General features: G+C 40.8%; 1 long non-coding RNA gene across 1 annotated transcript; it reads left to right on the forward strand.

Annotated features, from left to right (window-relative positions):
* The first annotated feature begins 6171 nt into the window (after positions 1-6171).
* On the forward strand, positions 6172-9329 carry LOC126988831 (uncharacterized). The gene is made up of 3 exons (XR_007742566.1): positions 6172-6312; positions 7435-7493; positions 8498-9329. It is a non-coding gene; the product is annotated as an uncharacterized LOC126988831 (long non-coding RNA).
* Positions 9330-9932: the final 603 nt, after the last annotated feature.

Consider the following 9932-nt stretch of genomic DNA (forward strand, 5'->3'; position numbering starts at 1 on the left):
TTTCATCCTCGGTTAACCTTGGCCTTGGCACAGACATGTCACCCCCTGTCTCATCCTCTGATGAGGCACCTGGGGAAGAACCTGTTTGTAAAGGCTAGTCATGTACCAACACATTGTTCGAACACAGTCACATTTACCAAATAATTTCCTTGCAGAAAACAACTTGTACCTGCAGGGTTTTGCTCTGCTGGTGTGGGCTGTGCACTACCGTCAGTCCATTGACTACAGCCTGAAATAAATTATCAATCATTCATGCGATCATACAACAGTAGAACGCAAGAATTATAATCCTCATGCGTATGATATATAACATACATATACTTGTATACATTTACATACCTGGCCTCTGATCCTCAATTTGGCTCTTGTTTCTACGTTCCATTTGTTCCCAGAGTTCTTTTGGGTACTTCGATAGGATTGCCTCTTCCTCTGAAAAGGACAGGCATTCTTTTGTTCGCTTTGTAGCTTGATGATACTTTCGCACATCGAAGTGTTCATCACGGTCTGAGTCGTCTATATCAGACTCGCTGCTCTGGCTCTGCTTATCTGTCATTGTACTTGTTTTATTTGGTATCTACCTGTAATAGATATACAATTGTAGTTTGCATATAACACATATATATAAAGACACCTACATATAGTAGGGGGTTTGGAATGTGAGTTTTCCATCTCATTTAGGCCAAGTTGGTCCGCGACACTTATGTGTACCCTCAAAGAGGATTCCCCCATCCGCCACCGGGGGACGCGCCCCTACGCCGTTTGTCCCCATCGCGGGTAGTAATATTCTCACTCAATTCCCCGGTCAATGTTCTGGCCGTTGTATTAGAAGCACACCAAGGTTTCATTTGGGTAGGTGTAGGCTCTTCCCCAGCGTCAATACACGGGAAGCTTGAGAGACTTCTGAGTACCTTGTACATTAGTACCCTACAACCCCACCGCACCCTAAGGCACGTGGTAGCGCTGCGTGTCCCAGTTCGGACCCTGCACGAGGCGAGACACGCCTTATGCGGCTACCCAATGAGAGTCATAGTTAATCTTGGAATGTTTCAGAAGCTCGCTTTCCTACTATACTTTTCACTTTCGTCTCCGTGACCGTCCCACCCGGCATTTCGATGCCCAAGACAGTAATTGGTTACATTTAGACGCTCAATCACCGTTAAACTGAAACCAATGTCCACAGACCGGACCATGTGAATGTGTCATCCGAATGGTCACGAGGGACTGATTTATTTCACCAACCAGCCTCTGCCCTAAGAACCCGCCCCAGTGCCCCCACAAAATACCCACCCGCCCATCTAAGTCCCTTAGCCGCCCCCCAGAGCCAACCCACGCTAGTTCCCCATTCCACCAAACCCGCCCCCACCATTTCGGTGGAGGACACGGGGATTGATTAACCTTACCCCCTCAATCGACGTTTTTTTTGACACAGGGCTGGGAGAACCTTACCGCCTCAATCGCCGTTGATTGACAGACGCGTCCACGTGTCTGTGTGTCAGCTGAATGGTTTGGCTGCAGATGGAAGAAACTTACCCTCGCAATCGCCGCTCATTGGCACGCGCGTCCACGTGTCCGTGTGTCAACTGAATGGTCCTGGTGGACATGGAAGAAACTCAGCCCTTCAATCGCCGCTGATTGACACGAGCGTTCACGTGTCCGCGCGTCCACTGATTGGTCTGGGTGGAGATTGACTGATTGATTGATCACACAGCCCCCTCCCCTCCCCACTACGGACACATCCTGGAAACTATAAAAAACATTATGCACTTACACTATGCAGTAGGCTACTATATTAATAAATATTATGACAACGAATCTGACATTGGCACATACAATATTACAATATTAGGAAAAAAATGAGAGAATTTAAGTAAAAAAAAAAAAAAAATCACGAGAAAACAAATTAAAGTACGTAGCTAGGCTACCAGGTTATGAGTGCGTTATTTCACCAGTTACAGCTAATCTTATGCACTTATTACAACTAACTACCACAGTACAGCATAAGATACCAAAGAACTTCAGCAAACTTACATTGCACAGAAAAGCATTTCAAAATACAACACGGAAGAGCAGACGGTCACGTACCACACGACTCACACCCGCCGCCGCCCGCTCCACAGTCCACAGTGCACACTGTGACACTGACTTGTGTCGTGAGGCCGGTGTGGCGAGATATTTTGACCGATCTGAATCAAGTGACCGACCCAGCATATCGTACCGCACCCCGGCAGAACGACAAGTGAGTCCGCGGCGAGAGGATCTCTCCCCCCCATACATTATCCAATGGGGACATGCTCCGACACTCGTTAAGGGGTTTTTACACAGTCAGACATGTTGGCCAACACGTTTGACAACACGATGTTTGAGAGAATGTTTGAACGTGTGAAAGGGGTAAACATGTTGGACCAACGTGTTTGACGGATGTCTGATCGGGCCTGACTTTTGTGGGCGGAGCTTGCTCGGTGCATGTTCATGTTTGAACGTGTGAACGGTCATCAATCTTAAACCGTTATACATAATCAAATCTCGGAGGTAACATCATATTTAACTGTGATAATGTGTAGAATAATTACATGGCTTGTATGCATTATACTTCAAACAACATATAACCCTAAAGACTAAAATTACCAAACATACTTTGATTTTTTTGGATAAAAATCAACCTGTTTATGCTGTTTGACACTGAAAGACAAAGTTCAGGGTGGCATCCACCCAAACTTTTCCTTTACTCTAAAACTGATTGATCTGGTATGGATGCCTGATTATAACATGTAATGCCCGCATAAGTAAAAATAAAAATAATTAACTTTGGCTGGACCACTATATTAGTCAACTTACTAATTGTGTTACAAAGCATTTTAGCGCCAAACTTTGATCAATGTTCTGCCCCGCCTTAAATAACTGTGATGGTTCTGGTTTTGCTGAAATGTTTGAGTAAGATATGTTGGAGATGAATAATTGACCTCCACATTCAAACTACTCAAGAGTAAGAAAATCAAGGTCCAGAAACCATGAAGATAAATCCTGTTTATTCAAAGAACTACTTACAATGTACACTTACCCAATTCATTAGCAAGTAGAGGAGTTAGGCTGGGGAGGGAAGTTGTGAAATGCTGATTGCAGACTTTCTCCAATCCCCCTCCCCCTCCCCCAATTGGAAGGCAGCGTGACGTCATGGCATGCATAAGAAAGCTGTGTAACGAAAAACACGAGAAAAATAACTCCTGCTCCCGTCAGGGATTAAACCAGCGATCAACGAGGCGGGTATGCCCCGCCTTAACCACTCGGCCACGGAGACGCTCTTCTCATGAGGCGAGCTAGGTTAGAGTTGGTCATCAGGGCGGCCGGTCAGCAGCAATACAAAGGAAAGCCAGCGCAGAGTAAATAATTATAAGAAATACTAAGCTTTGCAGATTCCTGTTCGTTAAGGTATGTCCTTAAGATACACCTCTACTTAGAGCAAGAGAGTTTCGATAAACAAGCTTTTAATCACTTACTTAACCGACGCGTCCTTGGCATCTTAAGCATAAACGTGAACGGGCTAAGTCCGAATTCTTACTTGACCGACGCGTCCTTCCCAGCAAATCAGCACCGTCGGCAGAAGGGCGCCCACCGTCAGCAAAATTTGTGACGTCAAATCGACGGAGGGCCTCCGTACTCCAACGACTTTAATTATCGTCTCCTGCAGTGACATGGTGTAAATGCGTGATGGGTAATGAATCCATCGGTCTTTCCAGAAACTGCAAACGACCATGGGCATATAGTATATACACTTATGTACACACACACACACACACACACACACACACACACACACATAGCACAATTAACATTCACCAGTGACGTGAATCCCTCTTCGATTGATTTTTTTTGTAAATCAATCATTGTGTTATCATTATTAATATATGTAAATTAAAATTAACTTGGGTACTACGTGGAGTGCTATACCCATAATGTGATGCGAAAAAAAAAGTCGGGTGATGTGTTCCCTGCACGCCGCCGCGACACGAGTCAGTGTGCACCAAGGAGACTATAGAACAGGAGAGGGGGCCTCTATGGGAGACCGTGGGCGGGTGTTGGTGTATGTCGGTTGCAACAGATGGCGCAGGAGCAGCTTTGTTTACATCCAGGCGCCTCCCCCCTTCCAGACCCACCCCCAACCCCCAGAACCAATCAGCAGTGTTGCTACATGGGATCAAGCAGCAAATGTTGCTACTTTTTTTCTTCAGTCTGGTTATTTCCCATTTTAAATAAAATAAAAATAAAGGTAGATAAATATTAAAATGAACAGTAGGAACTATATACACTGTATATATTTACTAGGTAGATATAGCGCCTGACTGCATGTCATGAGTAATGCTATTATTGTTATATTATTATACCGCAATTATATTATTTTCTCTGCATGTGTGGTTAGATGTGTTTTATGTGTTTAACCTTTCTGTATACATACTGGAATGAACCAAGGAATTGTAGCCCTACTGCCGTTCTTTAAAACTATGTGATCATGTTTTTTCTTCCAAACTCATTGTTTTAGCACGCACGCTGACTTCCATCAGTAATGATGATATATATACATTGATTCATTGGTTTGTAGGGGGAAAGAGTGGGTGAATATAATTATATCGGTTTAACTTATTCTGTTTATTATACCGCTATTCGCAGCAATATCTTTCTCTGCTCCGATTGCAACGCTGCCTCGTTCAAAAATCATAACACCGCCGCGGCCGCCACGTTTACCAGCCGGAGCCTCAAATCATGTCCCTTTGTGGTGATAAAGAGGACACAGCCTGGTGTGAAGCTACATTTATTACGGAAGGATGCCAGGGGTAAGTATATATATATATATATATATATATATATATATATATATATATATATATATATATATATATATATATATATATATATATATATATATATATGTATAATGATATTGTGGAAATTCTACTCCTTTTCACGCTGACAGCTGTTCTGAACTTGCTAACTGCATACCGTCCCTCCTCCCGCGGCAAGAGGCCGAATGGCCTACACACGGCAGCTCCAGATTCCTCCCCATTACCACCTGTCAGCCTCGTCCATGTAGCTATCCAGTCTACTCTTCAAACAAGCTATCGTCCCTGCACTCACTATGTGATTGCTGAATCTATTCCATTCCCCCACCACCCTATTACTAAACCAATGCCTGCCCATTTCCCTCCTAAATCTATACTTTTCTAATTTAAGTCAATTACTGCATGTTCTATCTTGCCAAACATCTTATGCAAAAGTTAACCAGCATCTCCACTCTTTCATCCCTTACACTGATAAACTCTGGAACAGCCTTCCATTGTCCGCATTTCCTCCTGCCTATAATTTGACCTTCAAGAAGAGTGTATCAAGACTCTACTTTTGTCTATTTGGGAGTGGCGAGTAGTGGGGATTTTTTTTCTAGTACACTTTGTTGCTCTTGAACTGTCTCCTTTGTGTAAAGAAAATAATAAATAAATAAATGGAAGTTGGCCGCCAATGCTTCCAACACATTTTGGTGCCATATCTACAAGTGGCTGGTGACTGTAAGCATCTCAGCAACCTGCATGCATCTATGCCATTCCTATCATGGTGCATGGAGCAAGCTTCACATAACACTCAGACAGAGACAGTTTAATTATGGTTACATATCAGACTCAGTTTATTGCTCAGTCTATTAGATGCAGTGCTGTTAATATTGTTAGTGGTAGTATTAGTACAATTAATGTATTTATTTTAATTAATTTATCAATATTTATTTATTATATTCTTAGTGTTTGAAAATTCCAATACTAGCATTAAGATAAACAAAAATATCAGAAATATATTTATACTCATAAATTATTATTGCTTTTCTTATTATTACTTCCTTCAATGTCCTGGCACTTTGACATCTAGTGTTTTTCTGTCTAGCAGCCAAAATTGTGGTCTTTCTGAATGTGTATGTCCTAAGTCTTCATTGGTGTATCTAGCTATATAACAAAAATCTGCATCTCCCTTCTCACCCAGTTGTCCCCGTACATCCTTTCAGTATCCAAAGAATTTCAATTTACATCTTGTAATCACTCAACTAATGCAGTGCAATCCTCATCTCTGTATTTTACCGTGTGGACATACTCTTTCCTTCCATGTTCCACAGTCGTATGTTATTCCACATCTAACACAACCACATCCCAACAGATCCGAACACGTCCGATATCATCCAAGAGAATGTGGCAGCTGAAGGGGGAGAGGCCAAGAAAGAGGCCAAGGGTGAAGACATTTAGCCACCCCCCCTGAAGTACATGGCATCATTCAACCCTCTTGGTGAGCTGCAGGAATGTACTTCCCATTGCAGTGCACCAGCTCCATGTACTGATTTTGGTATGAATACTTCATCTAGTGTTTGTTGATTGTTGTGTTATTAATCTAATTATGACTTCACAAAATAGACTGTGCAAGTCACTTAACACATGCCCTGCTCAACATCACTTTTAAGTTGTAGAATTCCTTCATATTGATGCTGATTTATGTATCCTGAAATGATTGGATATTGATTGTCTTAACATTTTTTTTGTCCATGATCACTGAACCATGTTACGGTATGTCTTTGGGTGTAGATCCAGGAAATGAGTTTTTGGGAGGACATCAGACTTTTTGCGGGTGGAAGGAGCATTAGCATTACCGATTAGCCATTCTAGGCAGTCATGGTCTTGAAAAACTGGTGAAGTGACCTAAATCAATGGGTATAACGGCCTGGACTTTGTGCCAAAGCATTGTTTTAGCCACAGCGCTTTTGAGCTAGTTTTCCTGTATCACTCAGGAACATTGGGGGGGCCTGGGCCCCCCTTTGGATCCACCAATGTAGCTATGTCTTATAATATATCTATCCTTTACAGTCTGATGGTGCATCCTTCTAGGTTGTCAAGTTTTAGTAGCTACTCATGAGAAGTATTCCTTATAATGATCATTGATTTCCAGATGGTTTGCACTAAAAAAGTGTCGTAACCTGCCGCAAATAATAATCAGCTGTAGTCAACCTTGCTTTAAAGAACCAATATGGAGGAAGGGGGTGATGTTATATCCAAAAATCTTTTACATCTGAAGTATCCAACCTTTTTGTGTATAATAAACCTTGTTTGTTACATGAACTTAAAAGTTCACAATTTCCATACATGCTTCTTTTTTCCTTTTATTTGATGATTAATCCTGACATGTATTTCCATTATCAGTAGGTAATATATAGTAACAAGACAATAATACACATTATAACAATGTATATATTATAGCCCAATGAGTGCATGAGATCATTTACCTCATCAGTGACGCCAAGTCCAGGAGTCCTTCCCTAAATTCTTTGCCCAAATTTGTGACACCAAGTATAATAACTAGTTTTAGTGACCATTTGCATCCATTTTTCACTTTGATTAAAAAATTGCCTCTCAACAGGTGTGAACTTGATGGGGTTGGAGGAAACTCGACTTGGCCATCAAGCTCACCACAATATAGTAAGGAACCTCTTCTTCTCAGTGCTAATTTATCCTCTTTAGTTACTATTCCGTGTTGCTTTAATCACAACTAATATGTTGGAAACATTACAGCTTAATAACATACCTCACATCTCTGCATACAAATTGAGTTCAATATTCAACTGTTACACCAGGCTTCATATCTCAAATAAAAAATATGTAAAAAGGTTGAAATTTTGAATGATATATTTAAACTCTTTATTATGTTTCTATGAGTGTAGTACCGTTACGATTAGTCGAGTGATCAGCACATGGGTCTTATGTTTTTGATAGCATAGGTTCAAATTTTGCCATAGGCTGGCATTTGATAGTAACAGTAGTGTCCACAGATATCTACCTGTTTCTTGTTTATCCTGTACCACTTTAAACCATCACTGGCCAATCTTTGAAGAGGTAGCATAACCTTGAAGTGCCACTAACAAACCTTTGTCCATTCTTCTGATGTGATTTTTTTTTTTTTTTCTCCACCTGCCTATAGCGCCGGTAGGTTTTCTTCATGCGCCTGGCGGTCGGCCCAGGCCCGTCATGATGCAGGCTTTTTTTTTTATAGTGGTGCCATTTAGTATTGGCTCATGCTGCCGCCCAGAACTCATTCTTGATTCACTTGGATGGTTTAGCAGGGCTTAGGTATGACTAACATTGCAGAAACAGGGAATTTTTATATTTTTAGTGTGGCAACACATTGACAAATGTTTTAGTATGGACTGAACATCAAAGATATATATGGTAAATGGGTGCTTGTAGATTTTGACATTATATCTGTCAAGAGTCTCCAGTTGTATCCTCTCCCCCATCTCTCCTGAAAATATTACTCTTGTCAGGCAATCTAAGTGAAGCCTTCCATCGATGCTGGCGTGCAGACATAATGTCAATGCTTAGATTCACTGTCCTTATAGCACTGAAAATAATGCAATTACATGCACATATTTTATTATTTAGAATTGTGATTAATTGTGATTAAATATTTTTTCATGTATTTTCAGACATGAAAAGTGAAAATTGCTGCACACAACAGTCTGTCGTCTGCACCGGGAGGCAAGGCAGCTCAAAGCCCAGGCTGTTACAAATCCTGGGCAGTTTTTGCCTAGAGCCAGCAATTTTTTAGATCCAATAGGGGTGGATTTTTTCTGAGGTCAGGTTCAACATGCTGCAAGATGCCAAGATCTAAGCCTAGTAGGAGATATGGGTTACAAGAGAGGAGGTTTGCTCTGGCCTTATACTATCAAAGTCCAAATGCTAATAGATTTCTGAGCACAGTATTTCACTTGTCTTCAGTTTCAACACTTCAATCATGACTCAGGGGTATTTCAGTACATGTTGGCTGGAGCAAACAGACTCTGACAGCCCTGCAGCAAAGAGCACAGGCTTTGTCAAAAGAAGAGAAACTTCGTGGGATTTGCCATTATTTAGTATTACTCTTGTTACGCCAAGAATTTTTTTCCATATACTTTGCCAAATATTGCAAGTAATGCACCATTGTTGGGCTTGCTTGTTATAAATCAGATCTTGTTCAATTAACAAGCTTTGGGTGTCTGCCACTTTCCAGCTGTAATGCAAGGAATCATTTATCTTCCCTGCTAGATATCACACGTAATGCACCATTGTTGGTTTTGCCTGTTATAAATCAGATCTTGTTCAGTTAAAAAGCTTTAGGTGTCTGCCACTTTCCAATTGTAATGCAAGGAATCCCCTGCCAGATATCGCATGTAATGCACCATTGTTGGTTTTGCCTATTATAAATCAGATCTTGTTCAGCTCACAAGCTTTGAATATCTGCCATTGTTTATTTCAGGTGTAATGCTTGGAAGCATTTGTTCTCTTACCTACCAAACATTATGCAATTCTTTATTGTGGATTTTGCCTGTTATATTTAATCTTGTTCAGGTAACAAGCTTTTGGTGTCTGCCTTACCTAATATGTCCTGCAGTGACACTTGGCTTGGTTTCATAATGTGAAATACAGCATGTAATTTCATCACACTAAGTGTCTATCATCACGTGTCTGGCATCATTAATGAGGCTTCCAGGAATAATCTTGTTTGTATTACAGCTTGCAAATTTTTTTCTGCTTTATATGATATACATAATCACATAGGTATGATTTACAAAATGTAATGGCAGTTGATATTCTTGACTAATGCCTCATAAACCTTGTGAAAAATAATGCTTTTTTGAAGGGGGGACAGAGAGGGGTTTGTTTGGTTGGCCAGTTCAAGGAGTTTCATATCAAATGATTTTATTACATCCAACTTTAATGTGTGCATAAAACATATATTTTATTACATCCAACTTTAATGTGTGGTTCCTGCAATAAATGCTACATGTTTACTGATGTAGCCTATGAAATACATATCACTTTCCTGCTATTTTCTTACACTATGAGTTGCCTTATTTTGTCTCATTTGCTTTTATCATATGT

The sequence above is a fragment of the Eriocheir sinensis genome, unplaced genomic scaffold (genome assembly GCF_024679095.1).
Source record: "Eriocheir sinensis breed Jianghai 21 unplaced genomic scaffold, ASM2467909v1 Scaffold1, whole genome shotgun sequence".
NCBI lineage: Eukaryota > Metazoa > Arthropoda > Malacostraca > Decapoda > Varunidae > Eriocheir > Eriocheir sinensis.